This window comes from Oncorhynchus mykiss, chromosome 26 (genome assembly GCF_013265735.2).
Source record: "Oncorhynchus mykiss isolate Arlee chromosome 26, USDA_OmykA_1.1, whole genome shotgun sequence".
In the NCBI taxonomy this organism is placed as follows: domain Eukaryota; kingdom Metazoa; phylum Chordata; class Actinopteri; order Salmoniformes; family Salmonidae; genus Oncorhynchus; species Oncorhynchus mykiss.
In genome coordinates, this window is record NC_048590.1 from 23,383,137 (window position 1) to 23,410,742 (window position 27,606).

The 27,606-nt window shown below is 43.0% G+C and overlaps 1 protein-coding gene across 12 annotated transcripts in view; it reads left to right on the forward strand.

Moving 5' to 3' along the window:
- The window catches only part of LOC110506437 (tight junction protein ZO-1), a 153,132-nt gene that overhangs the window by 63,056 nt on the left and 62,470 nt on the right, over nt 1–27,606 (forward strand). The window contains exon 2 of one of the 12 annotated variants that reach the window (XM_036963737.1): nt 20,441–20,601. The exons of the other annotated variants lie outside the window; for them this stretch is intronic. The gene's annotated coding sequence lies outside the window, so the exon portion shown is untranslated. The remainder of the gene's footprint in view (nt 1–20,440; nt 20,602–27,606) is intronic. 12 annotated transcript variants of the gene reach the window in all.

Below are 27,606 nucleotides of genomic sequence, written 5' to 3' on the forward strand. Positions count from 1 at the left end.
ATGTTCTCTCATTGTCTCAGACAGGTAGACGACCCAGTCTGCCAGTATGCTGCTCCTGGTGTATGGTGTGTTATTACTGGTGTGTCTGTGTGTGAGTAAAGTGTCTGGATAATCACAGGGATCATGAATGGGGGAGGAGGGATGGTTGATTATTGTGGTACTGACTGGGAGTGTCGTGGTGTTTTCCCAGGCAGGGAAGCACACAGCAGGGAGAGCAGGTCTGTGTGTGTGTCACCCCTGGCCCTCCTGCTGAGTCAGTGGATTGATACTTATCTCCCCCAGTCACACTGGTGCCTGGTCCCTGGGTTTGGGTTCCAGGAAGGGGTGCCTGCTCTCTGCACCAACCAGCATCTCGGCAGGCGTTTCTGTTTTGGCTCCTCGAGAAGGAACTGGGGTGTCTGTAGCTACCCCAGTGTGCGTGTTTGGTTTGTAAAATGGGAGATTTGATGTCCCTGCCACTCCCAGGCCAGCCAAGCCACCCATCCTTGGCTTGTTGACAAGGTCAGGTCTCTGAGGATTTGTCCTCAGTCAGGAACCACCAGCAGCACAAGGCTGGTTGTTTCTGTGTGTGAATGACTGACTGACTGCAGCTCAGATCGTTGAAATAGATTCATCCTATGGCTTACCCTACATTTCTTTAGTCACTCGTTCGGGAAATGATCATGTTTTTGTTATGTAGGTCACCTACCTGCCAAAATGCTGGAGCCCTCTTCACAGTGCAAGCCCATCCTATTTTGCTTTAGTCATGAATTATTTTTGCCCCTAAATCTGGACAGAAGTTATGGACGATGACGTACAATATTTACATATGCATGTCATTACAATGGTCATACTTCAACCATGTTCTAGGCTGGCCATTCATACAGTTGATTGAATATTCACTACATTTAATGTCTGCTCTGTCCTGTGTGTGTTGTTTTATTAAAACATGCCTTGATACAGATCAGACTAAATCAGTCTCAGATGCAGCTGCACAGCACTTTCTTCTCCTCTCACTCTCTCCCCAGCACACTTTGGAGAGAGAGCGAGAGAGAGCGAGCGTGTGTGTGCTTCTTAAGTTAATGTTCTTTTAGTTCATGTCTGTCCCGTTGAGCAACTCTGCCATGTTCACCTATTCCTCCCTCCTTCTCTCACCCTCCTTAAGACGTCAACATACTTCCCAGCTGGCATTTTGTGATGTTTTTTTTCCCTTTTTTTCTTGAGGCAAGCCGAAGTCGGTAGCTGAAGTCGCTATGCCCCTTCATCGGTGATTGGTCAACAGTAGGGATTCTTCAGTAAAGTCTTGGTTTTCATTCAATGAGAGACGACTCAATTTCGTGAAAATCTTTGAAATACTGCACTAAGATCTCCTCGGCAAAAATGCCGGCAAAAATGCCAAAATTAAGTGAGCTATCTTAGAATAATTACGACTATTTTCAGGAAGTGTATACCAGCAGTTACCATTCCCAGGCTGCTAGGTGGTTGCTACTTCATTAAAGTCCCCAGGACATTCACAGTATTAGGCAAGACTGCCTTCTCTTCTTGTGCACCAGAGGCATGTAATAGTCTACAGTCCATGCTTCATCTAGATATGTTAGTGCCACTGAAATGATTTAAAAATATAAAAATGTTACAGAGGGGAGTGAATGTTTTTTAGACTGGCTCATGTTATGTTTTAATTCTGTAATGTATTGATTGTTGATGTTGTCTTGGCCAGGTCTCCCTTGAAAAAGAGAGTATCGGTCTCAATGGGCTTTTCCTGGTTAAAAAAAAAAAAAATACTGGCTACGCCATCTCAATATGGACAATACTATTGTTGCTTTTTTTCTCGTTTATCAAGTGAAGGTCTTTTTAAGGGAGTATGAGAGCACACTCTTTCGGATCTGGGCTAGGCGCCAGCCGAACTGGAGCAAGCTGCCGCCTCTACTCTTCCCACCTTCCCCTTATCCTCTCCCATCCACTGTTATTTTGTGTTTAAAGTCCGACTCAGTACACAGGAAAAATATCATTACTCCAGCCCCGGGAGCAACTTGGTTTACTTTGGTAAATTGCATAATTAACACAGCAAAACCTAAGCCTGCTATTTTCTACTGTTCAACTCTGCCCTCTGAGTTTTACTCCACTGGAAATCCCTTTCAAATGTTATATAGTCACCATTTGTGAAATTGTAGAATTCACCTTTTAATTAAGTGTATGAGTTGTAATTTCTCAGAAAAGCATTTGAGGTAATGTCTGTTTTCCAGTAATACAATTACAGTTCCTCAGGAGAAAGAATGTAATCTTTGCTGTCTTTTTGTATGCTCCAGTGTCCTGTTTATACAAACTACAAATGTAAATGGTCTATAATGACCGATTTTATACGTGCAGTCAGGATAAGCATTCAAACAAGGCCTTCCTGCCACTGTTTACACACACACACACACACTCAAAACAACTCTGTTGTCTGTCTTTGACAAATGGCTATGGCAGACAATGTTTTCTCACAATGCACACAACTCCTGTTGAGTTCTGATGGTGTACTTGACTGAGGCAATAGTGTGCACACTGTGTGCACACCCTTGTCACATGTCTCTTATTTACCCCTTTTAAGGTGGAACCTGAGAATGTTGTCCTCTATCACATCTCTCTCTCAGGATCCCAGCCCTTTGAGTCAACATATAGCCCCCTCCCCCTGTCCCCTGTAACTTCTATGTTGTAATTAGTTCATGTATAATGAGATACTGGGTCTATGCCTAGATTGAGGCTGAGTTTATCTAGAGTTTAATCAATCAATCAAATGTATTTATAAAACCCTTTTTACATAAGCTAATACATACCCCAAAGAACAAGCAATGCCGATGTAGAGGCACAGTGGCAGGAACCTAGGAAGAAACCTAGAGAAGAACCAAAGCTCTTGCTAGATGTTGGTGTTATTAATTATGATTTGTTGTTATTATTATTATTATTATTATTATTATTATTATTATTATGCATGTACTACTCATTAAAGAATGCATGTTTTTTTCCCTGAGATTATAATTTTGTCTCCTCTGAAATGCAGGGTGGGAAAGGAACATGGCTGCCCGGCCCATAACAGTAACCAACTCATTAATTCAGTAAATGTAGGCCTCAGCCTGGCCCACAACATGGCCATTATAACTGAGAGGCTCTGAAAGCTTGGGAATTTCTCTGAGTGGACTTGGCTTCTGGTTTTAGTGGGGCTGGGCCATGTGACCCTGCTGTGCCTGTGTGTATATGGAGGCCCAGCCCTGCTGGGGTAGTGGGTATGGCTTCCGCATGCTCCGGCTCAGCTGGCTCCTAGCTGAAATCGGCTAGGCGAACCGAACGAGTGTGCTCGCATACCTTCGACCATCGCTTGAAAACGAGAAATGCGGAAATAGCATTGTTTTTCCATCTTGAGACGCTGTAGCCAGTATACACTTCATCAAAATAGTCCAAATGAATCGAAACTCAAGAAATATTAGTCGTACAATTTTTACATCTAACTAGGATGTTAGGTACAGTATTTCTCAAGTGAAAAAATGTGCATGGAAAATTAGTTGTCTCATTGATTGACAACAAACATTTAATTTTAGAATCCCTACTGACCAATCACCGATGAAGGAGCGTAAACTTCGGCTTCCGAACTTTGACTTGCCTCGATTGTTTTTTTTTGTGTGTGCACGAACAGCCAAAGAAACCCTTGCCGAAGGCCAAAACAAACGAACGCCACAAAATGGCGTCATAATATATGCACAAACTGTTTTAGATGGGAAGCTGCTCTGTTGTCCTCTACTGTAGGGACAGGCACCATCGCTCTCTGGAGGCCAACATGGTCAGCCTCAAGGACCCCCTGCTGAATACACCCTTTGTTTTACCACATCAGCAGTGTGTGTGCGTGTTTTTGTTTTTCAAATCCCAGCTCAAGAATGGTGACATAGGAACGTTTTGTCAGGGGCCGTGTTTGGTTTTAGTTCCATAGGACGACACTAGCAAACACACCCCCATCCCCAGTCACCGTTAATTAACCTCCCTTCGTTAGGCCCTGCCTTATGTTGCTCATTCTGAAAGGCCCATTCACTAGCAGGAGATGTTCCTCCTCCTATGGCAGAGTTGTTAGGGGCTTGCCAATTACTGCACCTCTGATTTGTGTTTGACTGGAAACAATGGCTTGTTGAATTTTTCTGTTTTTCACAACCTACCCAAGCCTGTTCTTTCAAAAGTTTCTATTAGTGTCCTGTGACAAGTAAACTAATGCAGTAATCTTCCTGAGTGTTACAATCTCTCGCTCTGAATGTTCTCATACTGAGCTCAGTATTTCCAGTGTTATCAAAAAGAGAAAAGGCGAGAGAGAAGCAAGGGAAAGAGATAAAAGGAGGGAGAGCGCGAGAGAGTTGGAGAGCTTTTTATCAGCACATTCCTGACCTGTGTTAAGTTTGTGTGTGTGTGTGGGGGGGGGGGGGGGGGGATTTACAGACTCCTGTTGGCTGGCAAGGCCAGATTCCCTGCTGCCTGCATGGGCCTGGTTATCGTCCCTGACCTCATTGCAGTCTAATGGGTCAGACTCAACGTCAGGATTGTCAAACGTTTGCCTGCCGATAGTACGTAGCACATCAGAACAGAGTGTTGGCAGACCTTTAAGTCTTCAGCCACGTCGTCAAATTCTCCAAACCAGAATGTGGCCGTAGCGTTGTTTGGCCATGCATTTCCAAGTGTGTTGCTTTATGGTCTAGTCAATGTTAGTAACATTAGCACATCTAGCTAGTTGGCTATTGTTCTACAAAGCCCTTGTTGATACTAGCAAGATGGTCACAGCTAGATAACTGGCTAGCAAGATGTGAAAGAAAATATTTAATAAACTCTCCATAATCTCACACAGCCCATAGATATATGTTTAGCTAGCTGGCTAATGTTCACTAGCTAACTAGCTGTTGTGCTAGCTAGGTAAAGTAAAGACACTACATTGACTCTTGATGGCCAGCTACAGGCTGCTTCATGGAAACTAATCCATTGTGATTTAAGTATGTTACTAGCTACAGTGGCCAGATAGCTAGCTTGGTAAAGCATTTAATGTTGTGTGCATTGTGCTGCACTTACCACTCAGAGCATTGCTCAGTTAGCAAGCTAACGTTAGCTAGCTAGCTAACTAATAACCTAGTGCACATTATCAAACTTAACAACAACAAAAAACTTAAACTTCAGACTAGATGTAAAAGCTGTAGACAAAGAAAAGCTTTGTTTTAGTGAGAACAATTCTGATGAAATACCGTTATAGAAGTTAAAGTAAAAACCCAAACTGGTCTGTGTGTCAATACCGGAGTGTATATAGTAAAATACTGTATACCGTCCAGCCCTACCAGTTCATTAGATACCTTTTTGACAGTGATTACAGGTGAAGTGCAGGATGTGTTTAAGGAAGTGGTTCAGTGCAGCTTTGAAACTTAGGCTCTGATAGTGCTGCTGAACAGCACAGAGGGTGTTTGTGTGGAAATGTTTGTGTTCCAACAGAAGTTCATCATGCTCCATCCCTACTGCTGATGGCTGAGAGAGAGGACAGTTAGGATCTGGTTGAGTGGGGATGACTTTGCCGGTGGGCTAGCTGGGAATGATATGCTAGGCCTACTGTATCTCTCTGGGTCACTGGGTAGCACTGCTGCAAATCAGCGCTGTGAAAGTATCTTAAATGAAATAATCCTCATTTGTGACTGGTTACAGGATCGGGGACGTTTGATTCTAGTTTCTACATCACAGTAGGGCCGTTTTTAAATATATCAATATTTAAAAAAAACATTTCTTCTTCAGAAATGCCTTCTTAAACATGTGAACTTTAATGTGCCTTAAATACGAACTTGTATGGGATCCGTAAATATGAATAAAACATTTGAATTATGAGCCAAGTTTAGCCAATTAGAAATCACTAAGCTACAGTGGGGCAAAAAAGTATTTAGTCAGCCACCAATTGTGCAAGTTATCCCACTTAAAAAGATGAGAGGCCTGTAGTTTTCATCATAGGTACACTTCAACTATGACAGACGAAATGAGGAAAAATCACATTGTAGGATTTTTAATTTATTTATTTGCATGGTGGAAAATAAGTATTTGGTCACCTAAAACAAGCAAGATTTCTGGCTCTCACAGACCTGTAACTTCTTATTTAAGAGGCTCCTCTGTCCTCCACTCGTTACCTGTATTAACGGCACCTGTTTGAACGTGTTATAAGTATAAAAGATACCTGTCCACAACCTCCAACAGTCACACTCCAAACTCCACTATGGCCAAGACCAAAGAGCTGTCAAAGGACACCAGAAACAAAATTGTAGACCTGCACCAGGCTGGGAAGACTGAATCTGCAATAGGTAAGCGGCTTGGTTTGAAGAAATCAACTGTGGGAGCAATTATTAGGAAATGGAAGACATACAAGACCACTGATAATCTCCCTCGATCTGGGGCTCCACGCAAGATCTCACCCCGTGGGGTCAAAATTATCACCAGAACGGTGAGCAAAAATCCCAGAACCACACGGGGGGACCTAGTGAATGACCTGCAGAGAGCTGGGACCAAAGTAACAAACCTACCATCAGTAACACACTACGCCGCCAGGGACTCAAATCCTGCAGTGCCAGTCGTGTCCCCCTGCTTAAGCCAGTACATGTCCAGGCCCGTCTGAAGTTTGCTAGAGAGCATTTGGATGATCCAGAAGAAGATTGGGAGAATGTCATATGGTCAGATGAAACCAAAATATAACTTTTTAGTAAAAACTCAACTCGTCGTGTTTGGAGGACAAAGAAAGCTGAGTTGCATCCAAAGAACACCATACCTACTGTGAAGCATGGGGGTGGAAACATCATGCTTTGGGGCTGTTTTTCTGCAAAGGGACCAGGACGACTGATCCGTGTAAAGGAAAGAATGAATGGGGCCATGTATCGTGAGATTTTGAGGGAAAACCTCCTTCCATCAGCAAGGGCATTGAAGATGAAACGTGGCTGGGTCTTTCAGCATGACAATGATCCCAAACACACCGCCCGGGCAACGGAGTGGCTTCGTAAGAAGCATTTCAAGGTCCCGGGCGTGGCCTAGCCAGTCTCCAGATCTCAACCCCATATAAAATCTTTGGAGGGAGGTGAAAAACCATGTTGCCCAGCAACAGCCCCAAATCATCACTGCTCTAGAGGAGATCTGCATGGAGGAATGGGCCAAAATACCAGCAACAGTGTGTGAAAACCTTGTGAAGACTTACAGAAAACATTTGACCTCTGTCATTGCCAACAAAGGGTATATAACAAAGTATTGAGATAAACTTTTGTTATTGTTATCACCATAATTTGCAAATAAATAAATAAAAAATCCTACAATGTGATTATCTGGATTTTTTTCCTTCTCATTTTGTCTATCATAGTTGAAGTGTACCTATGATGAAAATTACAGGCCTCTCATCTTTTTAAGTGGGAGAACTTGCACAATTGGTGGCTGACTAAATACTTGTTTGCCCCACTGTATATAGGGAGAAAGACAGGATCCTTTCTGTCTAGACATGATTGGCTGAGATAACGGAGGGTTTGGACTAGCCCGAGATATGAATCCTGATTGGTCTGTCTTGTCACAGGCTTCTATAACAGAATGGGAGCTTCCCTGGTCAGTATACAGTGCATTCGAAAAGTATTCAGACCCCTTGACCTTTTCCACATTCTGTTAGTATTATTCTAAAATGGATTAAATAAATAAAAAATCCTCACCAATCTACACACAATACCCCATAATGACAAAGCAAAAACAGGTTTTTAGAAATATAGGCATATTTATTACAAATAATTAACAGAAATATTCAGGCCCTTTGCTGTGAGACTCAAATTGAGCTCAAGTGCATCCTGTTTCCATTGATCATCCTTAAAATGTTTCTACAACTTGATTGGAGTCCACCTGTGGTAAATTCAATTGATTGGACATGATTTGAAAAGGCACACACCTGTCTATATAAGGTTGACAGTGCATGTCAGAGCAAAAACAAAGCCATGTGGTCAAAGGAATTGTCCGTAGAGCTCCGAGACAGGATTATGTAGAGGCACAGATCTGGGGAAGGGTAACAAAACATTTCTGCAGCATTGAACATCCCCAAGAACACATTGGCCTCCATCATTCTTAAATGGAAGAAATTGGGAACCACCAAGACTCTTCCTAGAGCTGGCCAACCCGGCCAAACTGAGCAATCGGGGAAGTTACCAGGGAGGTTACCAAGAACCCGATGGTCACTCATACAGAGCTTCTGTGTTCCTCTGTGGAGATGGGAGAATCTTCCAAAAGGACAACCATCTCTGCAGCACTCCAAAAATCAGGCCTTTATGGTAGAGTGGCCAGATGGACGCCACTCCTCAGTGAAAGGCACATGACAGCCCGCTTGGAGTTTGTGAATCATGGTGGTGGCAACATCGTGCTGTAAGATTGTTCTTCAGGGACTGGGAGACTAGGCAGGATCGAGGGAAAGATGAACGGAGCAAAGTATGGAGAGAGCCTTGATGAAAACCTGCTCCGGAGTGCTCAGGATCTCAGACTGGGGCGAAAGTTCACCTTCCAACAGGACAATGACCCTAAGCACACAACCAAGACTACACAGGAGTGGCTTCGGGACAAGTCTCAATATCCTTGAGTGGCCAGAGCCCGGACTAGAATCCGATCAAAGATCTCTGGAGAGACCTGAAAATAGCTGTGCAGCGACGCTCCCCATCCAACCTGACAGAGCTTGAGAGAATCTCCAAATACAGGTGTGCCAAGCTTGTAGTGTCATACCCAAGAAGACGTAAGGCTGTAATCGCTACCAAAGGTGCTTCAACAAAGTACTGAGTAAAGGGTCTGAATACTTGTGGAAATGTGATATTTCAGTTTTTTGTTTGTAATAAACTTGAATTTTTTTAAATAAAAAACTGTTTTTGCTTTGTCATTATGGGGTATTGTGTGAAGATTGATGAAAAAATAAATGCAATCCATTTTTAGAATAAGGCTGTAACCTAACAATGTGGTAAAAGTCAAGGTGTCTGAATACTTTCCAAATGCACTGTATAGATCATCTTTGCTAACCCAGATGTTATGGAAAGATATAGCTATGAACAACTGCAAAAGTGTTGCTACAGCTCTCAAAAACATTGCTGCACTGAATTTAACTGGTGCTATCTACAGATCTCAGTTGGGAGAAGATTTAAGTAGAGAAGACTTTCTAGAGGACAATGCCATGCTGATGTGATCATTTGCATGTGAATTCTTAAAGAGATGGGTGGGGCCAAGGCTTAAGAGAGGGTGAGCGATGCTGAATGGGCACAAACAAAGGAGCTCTCTAGCGAGAGTGGAAATCTTAGCAACATCTTTCAATGGCATTTTCTCCTACTTGTCTCATAAGTTTATCAACTTTCAAAGCAGCATAACTTTCTCATATTTCACAAAATTTGACTTAAGCTCATGTAGCGAGATTGGTCACATTTCATAGGACAGACAGGGGAGGGATGGATGGGGAGGGTTTAGTGGACAGGGCAGGCGACCTTTTGGAGTAGCACTTCACATTATACATGTGTAATACCATTATAGTTACAGCATTCAGAAATAACCATTCTTCACACCTTAGAGCAGTGAGAAGTTGATGTCAGTGCTATAATTAAGAAATAAGTCTCGAGGGGGTCTGGTATATGGCCAATATGCCACAGATAAGAGCTGTTCTTATGCACGACACAACACAGAGTGCCTGGATACAGCCCTTGGCCGTGGTGTATTGGCCTCAGCAACGTAATTAGAGCAGTAAAAATAAATGTTTTGTCATACCTGTGGTATACCACTGCTTTCAGACAATCAGCATTCAGGGCTCGAACCACCGAGTTCATAATATATAATAAGCTCTACTGTCGCTGAAGTTCTCTGACCGGGCAGAGGGTAGAGGACAGGACGGTCATCAGACTGTCATCCTCTGGAAGTTACAGGGGTTAAGCCAGGCAGGATTGGCTCTGTACTGCAGTCGCCTGATATAGGAGCAGAAATATCATGTTTTCTTTCTAATACTTCAGCTGGCCTGGTATTTGAAAGAAACCTGTTCCCATTTCCTGCTGCTGGTGACCAGGTACACCAGGCAGGTCACCCAGAGCTGCCACTCACCAGCCCAGATGTGAGAGTAGAGGGTCAGTAAACAACAGAAGGGTCAGAGCCTACTGAGCCTGAGGAAAGACTTCAGTTAGTAAATCCTCCTTAATATTAAAGACAGCAGTACACAGCCAGCACGAGCCATCCACAAACAGTGTTGTGTCCCACAGGCCATGCTCCCAGCTCCTGGGACTGACATCACACTATGAGCAGCAAGTGAAGGTCACCATGGAGCCTCATTCAGGAGCTATTCACGTGGGGTTTGTGTCGTTGCCGACTAGTCCTTTTCAGCTCATCTATCCTGCCTTTGTGAGACAGACAGCATGGACCTTTGAGAGAGAGCGAGAGGAACATGGCAGAGATTTACTTTTTAATCCCGAATGCCATGGATTATAGGTTTTGTATTTTATTCTGACTATTACCATCAGATATTAGTGTGTCCGTCATGTTTGTAAAGCAGAAATCCCCATGAGAGCTTGATGATGAGTGTGACAGGGTGAGTTCTCAGGGTATGAGCTGAGTGAGTCAGTGCTAGTTGAAATTAATTGACTCCAGCATGTTTTAGTGTGTCAGCACATTCAGCAGCGAGGCAGCACTGTATCATCAGCCTGCTGGCTGTCCCCTCTCATCACAGCTTGGTGGGACTCGGTCTGCTGGGACTTCTTTCATTACTGGGTAGAGGTGCGTTTAGCTACTGTCGTTACTGCCACACTCGAAAGGCATGTTTTCTGTGTTTACCTTGCGCATGTGTTTGCATATATAGTGTTGTACGTATATGTTCATTTGAGAAACAGATGTGAATCCAGAGGGCTGCGATTGCATGAGAGTGTGTTTGGTAATGTGTGCATGCCTCTCAGCCAGACCATGTGATTCTCTGTGTGTGTCACAGGGCAGAGGATGCAGCTGCATTCTGGGCCCTCCTTCCTCTGGGATCCAGCTAGAGGACTGATAAGGTTGCCATGGTTACACTCACCCACGGTGACATCACGAGGAAAAGCTGGCTGCTGGTACATGCCGCTGCTGTGGGTGTTGCCCACGTCTGATTGGCCGACGCTTGCCTTTGCTATACTCTAAAATACGAAAGCCCGTGTGATGGGTTTGCAGGGCCTCTCTCTCCCTCTTTCTCTCCTCCGTACAGAGCAGGCACGCAGGCTATTAATAGACGGATTGTGAAAAAAAACGCTTGACCGGCCAATATTGTCTGAGCGGTTGAGTTGGCAGCTCATTTTTAATTTGACTAGTTATAAAATGTTAAATGTGATTTAAGAGAGCAAGATAAAAGTAATAATAATTTGGGCTACATTGCTGTTGAGTACATCAGAGCATAGATGATCCAGACCAATGTAAAAGGGAAGCGTTCTCTTATCTATCCCAGTATTCATCAGGCTTATGAAATGAGGGGGGTTTTACCTTACGTAGTACACACATTCCAAATATTATGAGGAGGAGCTTAGGGAGGGTTATGTCATAGGAAAGCCTGTGGTGTCATGTCATCCCCTCGGTACAGCTCTCTCTGCTCTGGAGCCTGTCTGTGGTTGGCTGATAGCAGCCAGGTGTTTGTGGAATCTGTCACATCTCCTGAGTGGAGCAGTAATGTATAGCCCATTTACAGAACACCAGCCATCCAGAGGGCTGCACACAACCCAAGGCACCAGGCACTCCTCCTCCTCGTAAGGTACTACACAGTAATGTGGATTGTTTTTACTCTATATTAGTTCTCTCTATACCTCACCAGCTATGTAAATCCTTTTATATAAGGCTATGTGGCTAAACGCGTCAACATGCATCAGTTTGGCTGGTGGCTGTCACGTTCGTCATAAGGAGTAGACCAAGATGCAGTGTGGTATGTTTCCATCCTTTTATTATGGAATAGAAAACTTCAAAGAACAAAACGAACAAACTAAACGTGAAGCTATAATAATGCTCACAGGCAACTAAACATAGACAAGATCCCACAAAGCACAATGGGGAAAATGGCTACCTAAATATGATCCCCAATCAGAGACCACGATAAACAGCTGCCTCTGATTGGGAACCATACTAGGCCAACATAGAAATATAATTCACCTAGATAACCCATCCTTAAATCACACTTAAATCACAAAAACCTGACTCAATAGGGGAGGGTCCGAGTGGGCATCTACCGTCGGGGGCGGCTCCGGTGCGGGGTGAAGTACCCACTCCGCTCGTGGACACGTCATCGGAGGAACCGGACCGTGGCTCGTCGCCGGATGCTCCGGACCGTGGATCGTCGCTGGGGGCTCCGGACCGTGGATCGTCGCCGGGGGCTCCGGACCGTGAATCGTCGCCGGGGGTTCCGGACCGTGAATTGTCGCAGGAGGCTCCGGACCGTGAATTGTTGCCGAAGGCTCCGGACCGTGGATCGTCGCCGGGGACTCCGGACGGTGGTTCGTCGCCGGGGACTCCGGACCGCAGACCGTCGCTGGAGGCTCTGGACCCGGGACCTGTCGCCGGGAGCTCTGGACTGTGGAGGCGCACTGAAGGCCTGATGCTTGGGACCGGTACAGGTGGCACCGGGCTGATGACACGCACCTCAGGGAGAGTGCGGGGAGGAGGCACAGGACGGACTGGGCTGTGAAGGCGCATTGGAGACACAGTACGTATGGCCGGCTCAGGATATACTGGGCCGAGGAGGCGTACTGGAGACCAGGAGCGCTGAGCCGGCGCAACCCGTCCTGGCTGGATGCTCACTTTTGCACGGCAAGTGCGAGGAGCTGGCACAGAATGCACCGGGCTGTGGATGCGCACTGGAGACACATTGCATATCGCCGTAAAACATGGTGCCTGATCGGTCCCACGCTCCTCACAGCGACTGTCTTTGCTCCAGACACCAAAACATCCACTCTACCTCATCACTCCCCTCAACTATCTCACAATACTCCTCGCTCAGTCTATTCCAATATTCTTCTTCGCTTCTTCGCAATATTCTTCGACTCGCCACTCCGCTTTGCGGACCAACCCCTGCCTCTCGGGCTTCCGTCGTGGTCGTGAACTTCGGAGTCGCCGTTGATCCTCCTGCGTCTGCTTCCATGGAAGGCTTTCGTCTCCTGCCATTATTTCCTCCCAAGTCCAGGATGTCTTCTCCTCCTGGCCACACTGCTTGGTCCGTTTGTGGTGGGATCTTCTGTCACGTTCGTCATAAGGAGTAGACCAAGATGCAGTGTGGTATGTTTCCATCCTTTATTATGGAATAGAAAACTTCAAAGAACAAACCTACAAAATGAACAAACGAAACGTGAAGCTATAATAATGTTCACAGGCAACTAAACACAGGCAAGATCCCACAAAGCACAATGGGAAAATGGCTACCTAAATATGATCACCAATCAGAGACAACAATAAACAGCTGCCTCTGATTGGGAACCATTCTAGGCCAACAGAAATATAATTAAACTAGATAACCCACCCTTAAATCACACCCCGACCTAACCAACATAGAGAATAAAATCTCTCTATGGTCAGGATGTGACAGCGGCGAACAAGTGTGCCCACATACTCAAAAGACATTCGCTTGAAAGAACGAGAAAAAAAAGCGTCCGTAGCCAGTATACACTTGAGGTCAATCGATTAATCGGAATGGCCGATTAATTAGGGCCAATTTCAAGTTTTATTAACAATTGGTAATTGCCATTTTTGGACACTGATTGTGGGTGTTTTTTGAGAAAAAAAAGTCAGTTAAGAACACATTCTTATTTTCCATGACGGCCTAGGAACGGTGGGTTAACCTTTCTAGGGCAGGCGTTCCGCTAGCAGAACCCCTCGACAACATTCCGCTGAAAAGGCAGCGCGCGAAATTCAAAAATATTTTTTTGAAATATGTAACTTTCACACATTAACAAGTCCAGTACAGCAAATGAAAGAAACTTCTTGTTAATCTTCCCATCGTGTCCAAATTCAAAAAGGCTTTACAGCGAAAGCACAACATATGATTATGTTAGGTCATAGCCAAGTCAAAAAAACACACAGCCATTTTTCCAGCCAAAGATAGGAGTCACAAAAAGTAGAAATATAGATAAAATTAATCACTATCCTTTGATCTTCATCAGATTACACTCATAGGACATCATGTTACACAATACATGTATGTTTTGTTCGATAATGTGCATATTTATATCCAAAAATACATGGATTTTACATTGGAGTTTACATTGGCGCGTTACGTGCAGTAATGTTTTGATTCCAAAACATCCGGTGATTCTACAGAAATACTGCAAATATTGATAAAAGTGTTATTCACAGAATTAAAGATAAACTTCTTCTTAATGCAACCGCTGTCAGATTTCAAAAAACTTTACGGAAAAAGCATAATCTAAGAATGGCGCTCAGAGCCCAATCCAGCCAAAGAAATATCCGCCATGTTGGAGTCAACAGAAGTTAGAAATAACACTATAAATATTCACTTACCTTTGACGATCTTCATCCGAAGGCACTCCCAGGAATCCCAGTTCGACAATAAATGACTAATTTGTTCCATAAAGTTCCATGAAGTCCATCGTTTATGTCCAAATAGCCAATTGTTAGCGTGTTCAGCCCAGTAATCCATCTTCATGAGGCGCGAGCACTTCGCCCATACGACAACTCGAAAAGTTCCATTACAGGTCGAAGAAACAAGTCAAACGATGTATGGAATCAATCTTTAGGATGTTTTTTTAACACAAATCATCGAGATTCCAACCTGAGAATTTCATTGTCTGAAGAAAAGCACTGGAACGAGAGCTAACTCTGTCAGGAGCGCGTGTCACGAGTCTGAGACACTCTGCCAGACCCATGACTCATTCAGCTCCCATTCCCCCCTCCTTTATAGCAGAAGCCTGAAACACGTTTCTAAAGACGTTTGACATCTAGTGAAAGCCGTTGGAAGTGCAGCTTGACTCCATAGACACTGTATTCGGTAGGCCAAGATTTGAAAAACTACAAACCTCAGATTTCCCACTTCCTGGTTGGATTTTTCTCAGGTTTTCTCCTGCCATATGAGTTCTGTTATACTCACAGACATCATCCGAACAGTTTTAGAAACGTCAGAGTATTTTCTATCCAATACTACTAATAATATGCATATATTAGCATCTGGGACTTTTGATGTTTAGAGCAATGGATAACGATGCTTCGAGGGTTTTTGATGTGTTCTTTGTTCGAGCCCAGGTTGGGGCGAGGAGAGGGACGGAAGCTATACTGTGACACTGGTAATACTAAAGTGCCTATAAGGAAATCCAATAGTCAAAGGTATATGAAATAAAAATGGTATAGAGAGAAATAGTCCTATAATTCCTATAATACCTACAACCTAAAACTTCTTACCTGGGAATATTGAAGACTCATGTTAAAAGGAACCACCAGCTTTCATATGTTCTCATGTTCTGAGCAAGAAACTTAAACGTTAGCTTTTTTACATGGCACATATTGCACCTTTACTTTCTTCTCCAACACTTTGCTTTTTGCATTATTTAAACCAAATTGAACATGTTTCATTATTTATTTGAGGCTAAATTGATTTTATTGATATATTATATTAAAATAAGTGTTCATTCAGTATTGTTGTAATTGTCATTTATTATAAATAAATAAAAATCTGCCGATTAATCGGTATCGGCTTTTTTTGGGTCCTCTGCGTTAAAATCATAATCAGTCGACCTCTAATACACTTCCTCAAAATAATCTGAATTAATCGAAGATGACTCAAGAAATCTGTCATTGATTTTGATGTTTTTACCGATGAGATCTTAGTCGCACAATTTTATATCTAACTGATGTTTGGTGCAGCATTTCTAAATGAAAAAATGTGCATGAAAACGAGTTGTCTCTTGTTGAAGGACAACAAACACTTTACTGAAGAATCCCTACTGTTGACCAATCACTGACAGAGGGGCGTAGACTGCGCCTACCAACTTCGGCTTGCCTCAAACCTTTTTGTGTGCCCGAAAAACCCTTACCGAAGTCCAAAACTAACAAAAACGTCACATGTCGTCATTTATATATGCACAAACTCTTCCGACGGTTTCATCTGGGAAGCATGCAGGCGCCTTTAGTAACGTCTCTATTTGGGTCTTTAGGGTGCTCAATATAGAAAGCCAACTCCGTTGCTCTTAGCTACTCATTTTTTCCACGGATTTTCTCTGTACATTTGCCTTCCTCCTGTAATTCTCCAGCTTGTGTTATCCACTGGAGTCCTTTTATTAAGTTCTTGTATAAATACATGGCTGTGTTGAGCAATGGGCTGCAGCCTTCCAGCAGTAAGTCCTGTCAGTGGCATTGCCTTGTAAGACAGCTGTCAATATGAAAATGTCCAGTAAAACAGTGGTGGTCACTGGTCCTTTTTGTGGACGTCTGTGTGTTTGATGTCCACAGCTCCACACAGAGCTCTTCCAGGTGTTTTCTTCACACCTGGTTTGACCCACTCACATCAAAAAGAGAGCCCTGAAAAGTGTTAGCTGCACTGGTGTACTAGGAGCACAGTATGCTGGTCCTCTGAATCAGTCCCACCGTTAAAGGATTAGTGTATATAAAATGGATTTGGGCCTTGTTTTTAGTATGTATTGGGGTGGGTGTTTGTGTCTGCGTGTGTGTGTGTGACCGAGAGAGCGAGCGAGTGAGGTGTTTACAACCGCACCTGTGTGGAGCAGTGCCCAGGGAGTTGAAGCAGATTGTCAAGGTAAAACAACATCTAGTGTGATCATTTTGCCTTAGTATAAGGAGGAAATATATACAGTACCAATCAAAAGTTTTTTTTATACATTGTAGAATAATAGTGAAGACATCAAAACTATGAAATAACACATGGAATCATGTAGTAAACAAAAAAGTGTTCTAAAAGTAGTCACACTTTGCCTTGATGACAGCTTGGCACACTCTTGGCATTCTCTCAACCAGCTTCACCTGTAATGCTTTTCCAACAGTCTTGAAGGAGTTCCCATATAAGCTGAGCACTTGTTGGCTGCTTTTCCTTCACTCTGCGGTCCAACTCAAGGTCATATATTGCAGCACCTCATCACTCTCCTTCTTGGTCAAATAGCCCTTAAACAGCCTAGAGGTGTGTTAGGTCATTGTCCTGTTGAAAAACAAATGATAGTCCCACTAAGCGCAAACTAGATGGGATGGCGTATCGTTGCAAAATGCTGTGGCAGCCATACTGGTTAAGTGTACCTTAAATTCTAAATAAATCACTGACAGTGTCACCAGCAAAGCACCATCACACCACCTCCTCCATGCTTCACGGTGGGAACCACACATGCGGAGATCATTCGTTCACATACTCTGCGTCTTACAAAGACACGGCGGTTGGAAACAAAATCTCAACTTTTGACTCATCAGACCAAAGGACAGATTTCCACGGGTCTAATGTCCATTGCTCGTGTTTCTTGGCCCAAGCAAGTCTCTTTTTCTTATTGGTGTCCTTTAGTAGTGGTTTCTTTCCAGCAATTCAACCATGAAGGCCTGATTTCACGTAGTCTCCTCTGAACAGTGGATGTTGAGATGTCTGTTACTTGACCTCTGAAGCATTTATTTGGTCTACAATTTCTGAGGCTGGTAACTCTAATTAACCAATCCTCTGCAGCAGAGGTAACTCTAGGTCTTCCTTTCCTGTGGGGGTCCTCATGAGAGCCAGTTTCATCATAGCTCTTGATGAATTTTCCGATTGCACTTGAAGAAACTTCTTAAAGTTCTTGACATTTTCTGGATTGACTGACCTTAATGTCTTAAAGTAATGATGGACTGTCATTTATTTTTGCTTTTTTGAGCTGTTCTTGCCATAATATGCACTTTGTATTTTACCAAATAGGGCTATCTTCTGTATACCACCCCTACCTTGTGACAACACAACTGATTGGCTCAAATGCATTAAGAAGGAAAATAATTCCACAAATTAACTTTTAACAATGCACACCTGTTAACTTGTTATGGTCGTGTGTCTTATATCATTTTAAAGCTATTCTCGTTGTTAATCCCACCAAAGTGTCCGATTTCAAATATGATTTTTCAGCGAATGCGCTACAAACGATTATGTTAGGTCTCCACCAAACCACAATAAGCACAGCCATTTTCCAGCTAAATATAGCATTCACAAAAACCAGAAATAAAGATAAAATTAATCATTAACCTTGAATTATCTTCATCAGATGACACTCATAGGACTTGATGTTACACAATACATGCATGTTTTGTTTGATAAAGTTCATATTTATATAAAAAAATCTGAGTTTACTATTTAGATTCACTAGTTCCAAAAACATCAAGTGATTTTACATAGCCACATCGTTTCAACAGAAATACTCATCATAAATTTAGATGATAATACAAGTTATACACGTGGAATTATAGATATACCTCTCCTTAATGCAACCGCTGTGTCAGATTTCAAAAAAAGTTTACGGAAAAAGCAACACATGCAATAATCTGAGACGGCGCTCAGAACAGAAGCCAAGTTGGAGATGCAGTCCTAGGAATTCAGTCCTAGGAAGTCCTAGGAATTCCAGGTCCACAATAAATGCTTGATTTGTTCGAAAATGTCCATTATTTATGTCAAATTAGCTACTTTGGTTAGCGCGTTTGTAAACAATTCCAAAGTCACAAAGCCCGTCCACTATAACGTGACGAAATGTCCAAAAGTTCCGTAACAGTCAGTAGAAACATGTCAAACGATGTACTGAATCAATCTTTAGAATGTTGTTGTTTACATATATCTTGAATAACGTTCCAACCGGAGAATTAGAATGACTTCAAACGAGTGGTGGAACGCAGGTGCTTCCCCTGTGAACGCACATAGTGAATGCATGGTCAACTCGTGGCAGTGGTGACTATTTCCTGTCTCATTCGACCCCCCCTTCACATTAGAGTCATCAGACAAAGTTCTATTGACTGTTGACATCTAGTGGAAGGCGTAGGAAGTGAAAACTCATCCATATCTCGCTGTAATTTCAATGAGAGCTTGGTTGAAGATCTGCCACCCTCAGAAAAAAAAACAGGAAGTGTAATTTCTCCGTTGTTTTTCTGATATGAGTTCTGTTAAACTCACAGACATAAATCAAACAGTTTTAGAAACGTCAGAGTGTTTTCTATCCAATACTAATAATAATATGCATATATTAGCAACTGAGAGTGAGGAGCTGGCCGTTTACAATGGGCACCTTTTCATCCAAGCTACTCAACACTGCCCCTGCAGCCATAAAAAGTTAATTAAAATGCATTCCAGGTGACTACCTCATGATGCTGGTTGAGAGAATGCCAATAGTGAGAGAATGCCAATAGTGTACAAAGCTGTCATCAAGGCAAAGGGTGGCTTTTTGAAGAATCTCAAATATAAAATATATTTTGGTTACTACATGATTCCATATGTGCTATTTTATAGTTTTGATGTCTTCACTATTATTCTACAATGTAGAAAATAGTAAAGATAAAGAAAAACCCTTGAATGAGTAGGTGTGTCCAAACTTTTGACTGGTACTGTGTATATGATATATCGTAGAAATAATGTACCGATGATCTACAGCAGATTTAGGTTGCAGACTAGGCCTACACATTTCAATTTGGTAATCAGAAAATCTGGAGCACTAGTGCAGTGTGTGTTTTGATTGTGACCTAGGGGATTTCCCTTCAGGGAAGTACAATTGTGCTGTGGAAGGGAAGTGAGCTGTGCATCATTGAATACGAAACCGTTGCAATGAAGAATTACATTTCAATGCACCACAATTATGTGTTCAATATCAAGCATTAGCCTACCAGTACAATATTTGCATTGATGTTCTATTTTGGGGTTCTGGTTAGATTGCATCCATTATGATTGTATTGTTTTTGAGAGCCAACCAGTCATGTCTGACAGCCTGGTTGCTGGGCAGACTTGATGTGTTATGCCACTTTGTTTTGTTTCCCCGGTCTTTTCCCATAATGACCTCTATTCATAGATAGTCTACCCATCCATTACTGCTGTGGTGTTTTAGGAATACATAACCAAACACATACACGCTGTGGTCTTTATTTGGGCAGCATAATATGTACGGCTGATTTAATGTCCTAAAATAAGGCTATGACTTGATCGTCTAATTGTACCTTCAGCCTCTATGAGTGATTAAGGCAGGTGCTGGCTAGAACTCTGTGTCGTAGGCCTATGGTGAAGAACACCACTACTGGCTTGTATGGTGATGCTGTGCAGATGCTGGTCAAGGATCGGACAGATCCTAGTCCTAGACAGAGGTAGGAGTGAGACACCACACACACACACATGGTCTGAGCAGGGCCTCTGCTGCAGAGGGAATAGTTAGGGTCTGCAGCTGTGTCTCTGTCTGTGTTAATGTGTGTACATCCAAATCACATGTCCCAAGCCCATGTTTACTCTAGGACTGGCTTTATTTTCCAGGAGCGTTGTGTTGTTGTGTGTCTGGTCTACATGTAAAGATGACACCCCTGGAGCTATAGGCCTCCTCTCTGGCAGACAGACGAGACATCCTCAGGAACTCTTAGTTTCTTTGATCAGAACCAGAAACCCGGTCCACTCTCCGAAATGTCCATGTTCTGTGTGTAAGTATTGTATTACACTGACTTTATGGCCTTTGAATATTTACCATATATGATGTTTATACAGCATTTTGCCTCGTGTAACACTATACTTTATCTTTTGAGAAATCTGTGGATTTGGCTGTATTGTTTTACCTGGTTCATTGTAAGTCTAAAATGTTTTGCATATGATTAGGTACATTTCCAAGGAGCTCTCTTTTCTCCGTCCAGGGTGTTTTCTCTCGAAGCTGAAACTATTCATTGCAAACAGGAAGGGAACTCAATTTCCTGTGGGTTAATCTTGCTCTTGGTAGCTTCCTGTTCCATACAATCACGACCACACAGACACACTGACCTAATACTCCATAAGGATCTTACCTCACAGCAACCTTCACATTAAAGTCAATCATGTTTGTGTTTAGATGTATCCTCCCTATATGAACTATACACTCTTCTCCAGCTGTACCCGCAGGAGAAGCCTTTTTGGTTCCAGGTAGAACCTTTTTGAAAGGGTTCTATTTGGAACCAAAAGGGTTCTACCTGGAAACGAAAAGCGTTCTTCAAAGGGTTCTCCTATGGGGACAGCTGAAGGAGAGTATGAAGACTACTAGCTATAACAAAGGTGCTACAAAAACCTGACCAAACACACCAAAGCATGAATGAATGTTTGAAATGTTATATTGGTGTCAAATCGCCAATTGGCAACCCATCCCTTATGGGATTAATTAACACACAAACATTATAATAATTCCCTATGGTAATTAAATGATCATTCTTCTTCCGGTGTTCTCTGCATTGTGCATCACATAAAGAGTGAAAAAATGTAAATAAAAAGTAAATCAAAACATAATAATAATAAGGTTATCTGAACAATAATTACACCCCTAGAGCAGTAAAATAATGTATGTATGTACATTACTGTTCAAAAGTTTGGGGTCACTTGGAAATGTCCTTGTTTTTGAAACAAAAGCACAAAAAATGTGTCCATTAAAATAACATCACATTTATCAGAAAAACAGTGTAGACATTAATGTTGTAAATGACTATTGTAGCTGGAAACTGACAATTTTTTGAATGGAATATCTACATACACCTCAGACAACTACATTTCAACTCAGTTTTTCACAATTCCTGACATTTAATCCTAGTAAGCATTCACTGACTTAGGTCAGTTAGAATCACCACTTTATTTTAAAGAATGTGAAATGTCAGAATAATAGTAGAGAGAGTGATTTTATTTATTTCAGCTTTTATTTCTTTCATCACATTCCCAGTGGGTCAGAAGTTTACATGCTACCAAATACTAATTGAGTGTATTGCCTTTAAATTGTTTAACTTGGGTCAAACTTTTTGGGTAGCCTTCCACAAGCTTCCCACAATAAGTTGGATGAATTTTGGCCCATTGCTCCGAACAGAGCTGGTGTAACCGAGTCGGGTTTGTAGTCCTCCTTGCTCACAGACGCTTTCTCAGTTCTGCCCACAAATTTTCTATTGGATTGAGGTCAGGGCTTTGTGATGGCCACTCCAATACTTTGACTTTGTTGTCCTTAAGCCATTTTGCCACAACTTTGGAAGTATGCTTGGGGTCATTGTCCATTTGGAAGACCCATTTGCGACCAAGCTTTAGCTTCCTGACTGATGTCTTGAGATGTTGCTTCAATATATCCACATCATTTTCTTTCCACATGATGCCATCTATTTTGTGATGTGCACCAGACCCTCCTGCAGCAAAACACCCCCACAACATGATGCTGCCACCCCCGTGCTTCACGGTTGGGATGGTGTTCTTCAGCTTGCAAGCCTCCCCCTTTTTTCCTCCAAGCATAATGGGCATTATGGCCAAACAGTTCCATTTTTGTTTCATCAGACCAGAGGACATTTCTCCAAAAAGTACGATCTTTGTCCCCATGTGCAGTTGCAAACCGTAGTCTGGCTTTTTTTGGGCGGTTTTGGAGCAGTGGCTTCTTCCTTGCTGAGCGGCCTTTCAGGTTATGTCGATATAGGACTTGTTTTACTGTGGATATAAATACTTTTGTACCTGTTAGTAACAGCAAAACACCAGTCTCAATGTCAACAGTGAAGAGACAGTTCCTCTGTCCAATCTTTGTGTTCTTTTGCCCATCTTAGTCTTTTATTTTTATTGGCCAGTCTGAGATATGGCTTCTTCTTTGCAACTCTACCTAGAAGGCCAGCATCCCACAGTCACCTCTTCACTGTTGACGTTGAGACTGGTGTTTTGTGGGTACTATTTAATGAAGCTGCCAGTTGAGGACTTGTGAGGCATCTTTCTCAAATTATATACACTAATGTACTTGTCCTCTTGCTCAGTTGTGCACCGGGGCCACCCACTCCTCTTTCTATTCTGGTTAAAGCCATTTTACGCTGTTCTGTGAAGGAGAAGTACCCAGTGTTATACGAGATCTTCAGGTTCTTGGCAATGTCTTGCATGGATTAGCCTTCATTTCTCAGAACAAGAATAGACTGATGAGTTTCAGAAGAAAGTTCCTTGTTTCTAGCCATTTTGAGCCTGTAATCAAACCCACAAATGCTGATGCTCCAGATACTCAACTAGTCTAAAGTCTAGCTGTGCTAACATAATTGCAAAATGATTTTCTAATTATCAATTAGCCTTTTAAAATGATACATTTGAATTTGCTAACACAACGTGCCATTGGAACACAGGAGTGATGGTTGCTGATAGTGGGCTTCTGTACGCCTATGTAGATATTCCATTAAAAAATTGCCGTTTCCAGCTACAATAGTTATTTACAACACTAACAATGTCTACACTGTATTTCTGAACAATTTTATGTTATTTTAATTGACAAAAAAATAGCCTTTCTTTCAAAATGAGGACATTTAGTGACCCCAAACTTTTGGTGTGTGTGTGTGTGTGTGTGTGTGTGTGTGTGTGTGTGTGTGTGTGTGTGTGTGTCTCCAAGGGCATTATGTTGGCAGTGACACTCCCATGTTTTTTGATTCGTTAAAGGGATGATGACTGATAGTGGACTGCGACATGTAATCAAGGAGCGCACAGAACAGAAACTTCCCCCTCTCTGCCTGTGTTTCCTGTTTGCTCATGATATCACACATACCTGACCACTTGACCTAACCTCATCACCTGTTCTCATCACTTTTGGTTTCTCATACTGTAGTTAGACAGCTGAGACTGAAAAAGGGGCATCCCCGTTCAAGTCAGTGTTCTGTAATTCTATTTCTATGGAGGTGATCTGTCCCAAGCTTCCTCATGCCTTTGTCCCACTGATTATCCTGCATGATTACATATTCTCTGAGTGAAAACTACAACTGTAATCATCCTGGATATCAGAAGTTATTTATAGCAGCTTGTCTTCCATCCAGCATGGGGGTGTAATGAGGAGGGAGCACGGGAGCACAGTCATCATTTAATTTAAACTTCTTAGGAATAGGCGTCCTGTCAGCGGGACACCTGTCGACAACATACGGTGAAATTAGAGGGCGTGCAATTCAAATAAATAATCATAATATTAAACTTTTCTGAACATACATATATCTTATATCGGTTAAAAACTGCATTGTCCGATTTACAATAGGCTTTACAGCGAAAGCATACCATGCGATTGTTTGAAGATGACGCCCCACATGTTTTTCAACCTGCATTCTGTTTGGTTTTTCTTTCGATTTTCATCTACCATATCAATTGTGTTGTAGTCTCATACATTATTTTAACTTTTCTACAAACTTCAAAGTGTTTTCTATCCAATGCTACCAATTATATGCATATCCTGGCTTCTTGTCTTGAGTAACAGGCAGTTTACTTTGGGCACATCAGTCAGGCGGAAATTCTGAAAAAAGGATCCTGGCCTGAAGGAGTTTTAATGAGTTAGGTAGCTAACCTTCTCACCCACAGCTAAGACTCTCAATTGCTAATCAGAATACCATCGCTAGACAGAGAATCAGGATGAGGGAACTTGCTATATACCTTAACACTACAACACAGAGCATGACCGAGCCCCAGTCGTCCTACTGAAAGCTCTCTGCCACAGGTTATTTCTGGGCTGTCAGTAGTATGGCCTGCACTGTGCTGTGTTGTGTATTGTCTTTGAAGCAGGCCGGAGAGGAGCTTAGGCTGCTGTCTCTGGGAGGGCTCAGTAACACAAAAAGCCCCTTTAACCACACATCAAGGCCCATGCTGTACACTGGGCTGTCCACACCTGCCTAACCTTTGTTTCTCAACAGGGCCTCTCTGGCCATGGCTCAAGCCTGACTAAATGTGAATCATGGTATAAATATACCAAACATCCCCCTCGTAATATCAAGGCACTCATTGTTTTATGTAACTCCACTTTGGGATTAGATAATCACCATTTTGGGGGTATTTGTTGCTGTCATATTTGTTCTGGAACGTCAGACATTGTTTAGCTATTCATTTGCTTTGGCCCTATGCTACAAGGCTTAATATTCCTGTAACAGTTTCCATCAGATAGTATTGTTAGCATTTGCTACATGAGTCAAATGGGGGGAATGCAAGGCTGTGCTGTCCTGGCTGAAACAATATTCACTCCCAGTGTTCTCCTACTGTTCATGGGTGTCTAGGAGGGGAGAAAAGGTCCCGGTCAGGGATTTGGCCATCTGCATTTATCTTCAACAGGAATGCTAATGTTCGGTGGTATTGTTCTCGGTATTCAATGTGTAGTATCATAGCAACAAGTTTCACTGGCCTTTTTTATAAATAGTGTCCCTGCAGATGGCCTCTTCAGGATTGCTCCCAGCAGTAGAACACAGCAGCAGTAGCATGTGTTTTTATGGCTGTAACAGCCATGCATAATGTCATCAGATTAGGACCTGATTTCTGCAGTGTCCTCTCTGTACCAGACCCTGTTCTGCACTCCACTGACACTTCACAACAAGCTGTTTTAATCACTGCTCCAGATTATGGTGAATCATTAAAAAGATAATCCCATCAGAGGAGAAGACGAGAGCAGAGTTTAGCCGCACTGGAGTAAACAGTCCTCAGTGATCAAGAGCTCCTCTCTCTCTCCTCCTGACTCACTAACCACCCTTCTCTGACCCAGAGGTCTACCGATAACCGTTAAGCCCTACGCCCTCATGACCGGTACTGCCAGTCACACCCTACCGATGCGGTAAGGCCCTTCCCAGTCAGACACGTCCCACTACTAAGGCCACTCTCTGAGTCACCACAGCAGTGAAAGGAAGAACCACAGGAGGGGAAGAGGGAGGAAAACAATGGACGTTGGAGATTCTTCAGCGTGTGTCTGTACTGTCTTCTAACATCTGGCCCCATGGCTGGAAGGGTGTGTGTGAAGGGGTTGGTTAGGGTAAGTGCAGGGAGAGGCAGTGAATTATAAGCCTTCTTCATTGTCTTAGGATCCCGTATTGAGAGAGAGGTCATGTATCTATTGTTAAGGCTGTACATAGATACTCTGCTGCAAGTAGTTTGCCCGTGTATGGGATAGAGACAAATCTCTTTAAAATGTCATCTGTACACGGTTTTAATTGAATGTTTCCAGTTACTGGCCATACAGAGTATGTATGTCAGTTACAGCCTTGCCCCCATACAGAGTATGTATGTCAGTTACAGCCTTGCCCCATACAGAGTATGTATGTCAGTTACAGCCTTGCCTTGTTACAGCCTTGCCCCATACAGAGTCAGTTACAGCCTTGCCCCCTTCCTCTCACCTTATAGCTTCACCACTCAGTGTCCTGTTCATCCTAAGACGAGGCCCCCTTGTCACATGGTCCACAAACATCATGGACATTTTTCTCATGGCTTGGGGCCCCGCTGTCTGCTTTGCAGTGTACTGTTGGCAAAATGTATGACCTCCAGCCTTACAAACACTTGACAAGAATGTCGGGTAGGGGGGCGGCTTTGGCTAAATGGGTCAGGTCCCCCCCCACATAATGGCGGGCCGGCTGTGGGAGTCTCAGGGGCAGACAGTGGGAGGGAGGAGCAGCACAAACCCTGCCTGCCTGCGCCAATTATGGACATTAATAACATCCACATTGAAATGCAATGAAAATCAGGGTCAAGGGGTTAACTGTGTTCATTACAGAGAAATGGGAGTTTAAGAGAACAACTACATACCCACACCCGGACTAAACTAACATACTGTACATACCCACACCCTGACTAAACTACCATACTGTACATACCCACACCCGGACTAAACTAACATACTGTACATACCCACACCCTGACTAAACTACCATACTGTACATACCCACACCCTGACTAAACTACCGTACTGTACATACCCAGACCCTGACTAAATTACCGTACTGTACATACCCACACCCTGACTAAACTACCATACCCACACCCTGACTAAACTACCGTACTGTACATACCCACACCCTGACTAAATTACCGTACTGTACATACCCACACCCTGACTAAACTACCGTACTGTACATACCCACACCCTGACTAAACTACCGTACTGTACATACCCACACCCTGACTAAACTACCGTACTGTACATACCCAGACCCTGACTAAATTACCGTACTGTACATACCCACACCCTGACTAAACTACCATACTGTACATACCCACACCCTGACTAAACTACCGTACTGTACATACCCACACCCTGACTAAACTACCGTACTGTACATACCCACACCCTGACTAAACTACCGTACTGTACATACCCACACCCTGACTAAACTACCGTACTGTACATACCCACACCGTGACAAAACTACCGTACTGTACATACCCACACCCTGACTAAACTACCGTACTGTACATACCCACACCCTGACTAAACTACCGTACTGTACATACCCACACCCTGACTAAACTACCGTACTGTACATACCCACACCCTGACTAAACTACCATACCCACACCCTGACTAAACTACCGTACTGTACATACCCAGACCCTGACTAAACTACCGTACTGTACATACCCACACCGTGACTAAACTACCGTACTGTACATGCCCACACCCTGACAACACTAGCCCTCCTCCTATCCACACCCTGACAACACTAGCCCTCCTCCTATCCACACCCTGACAA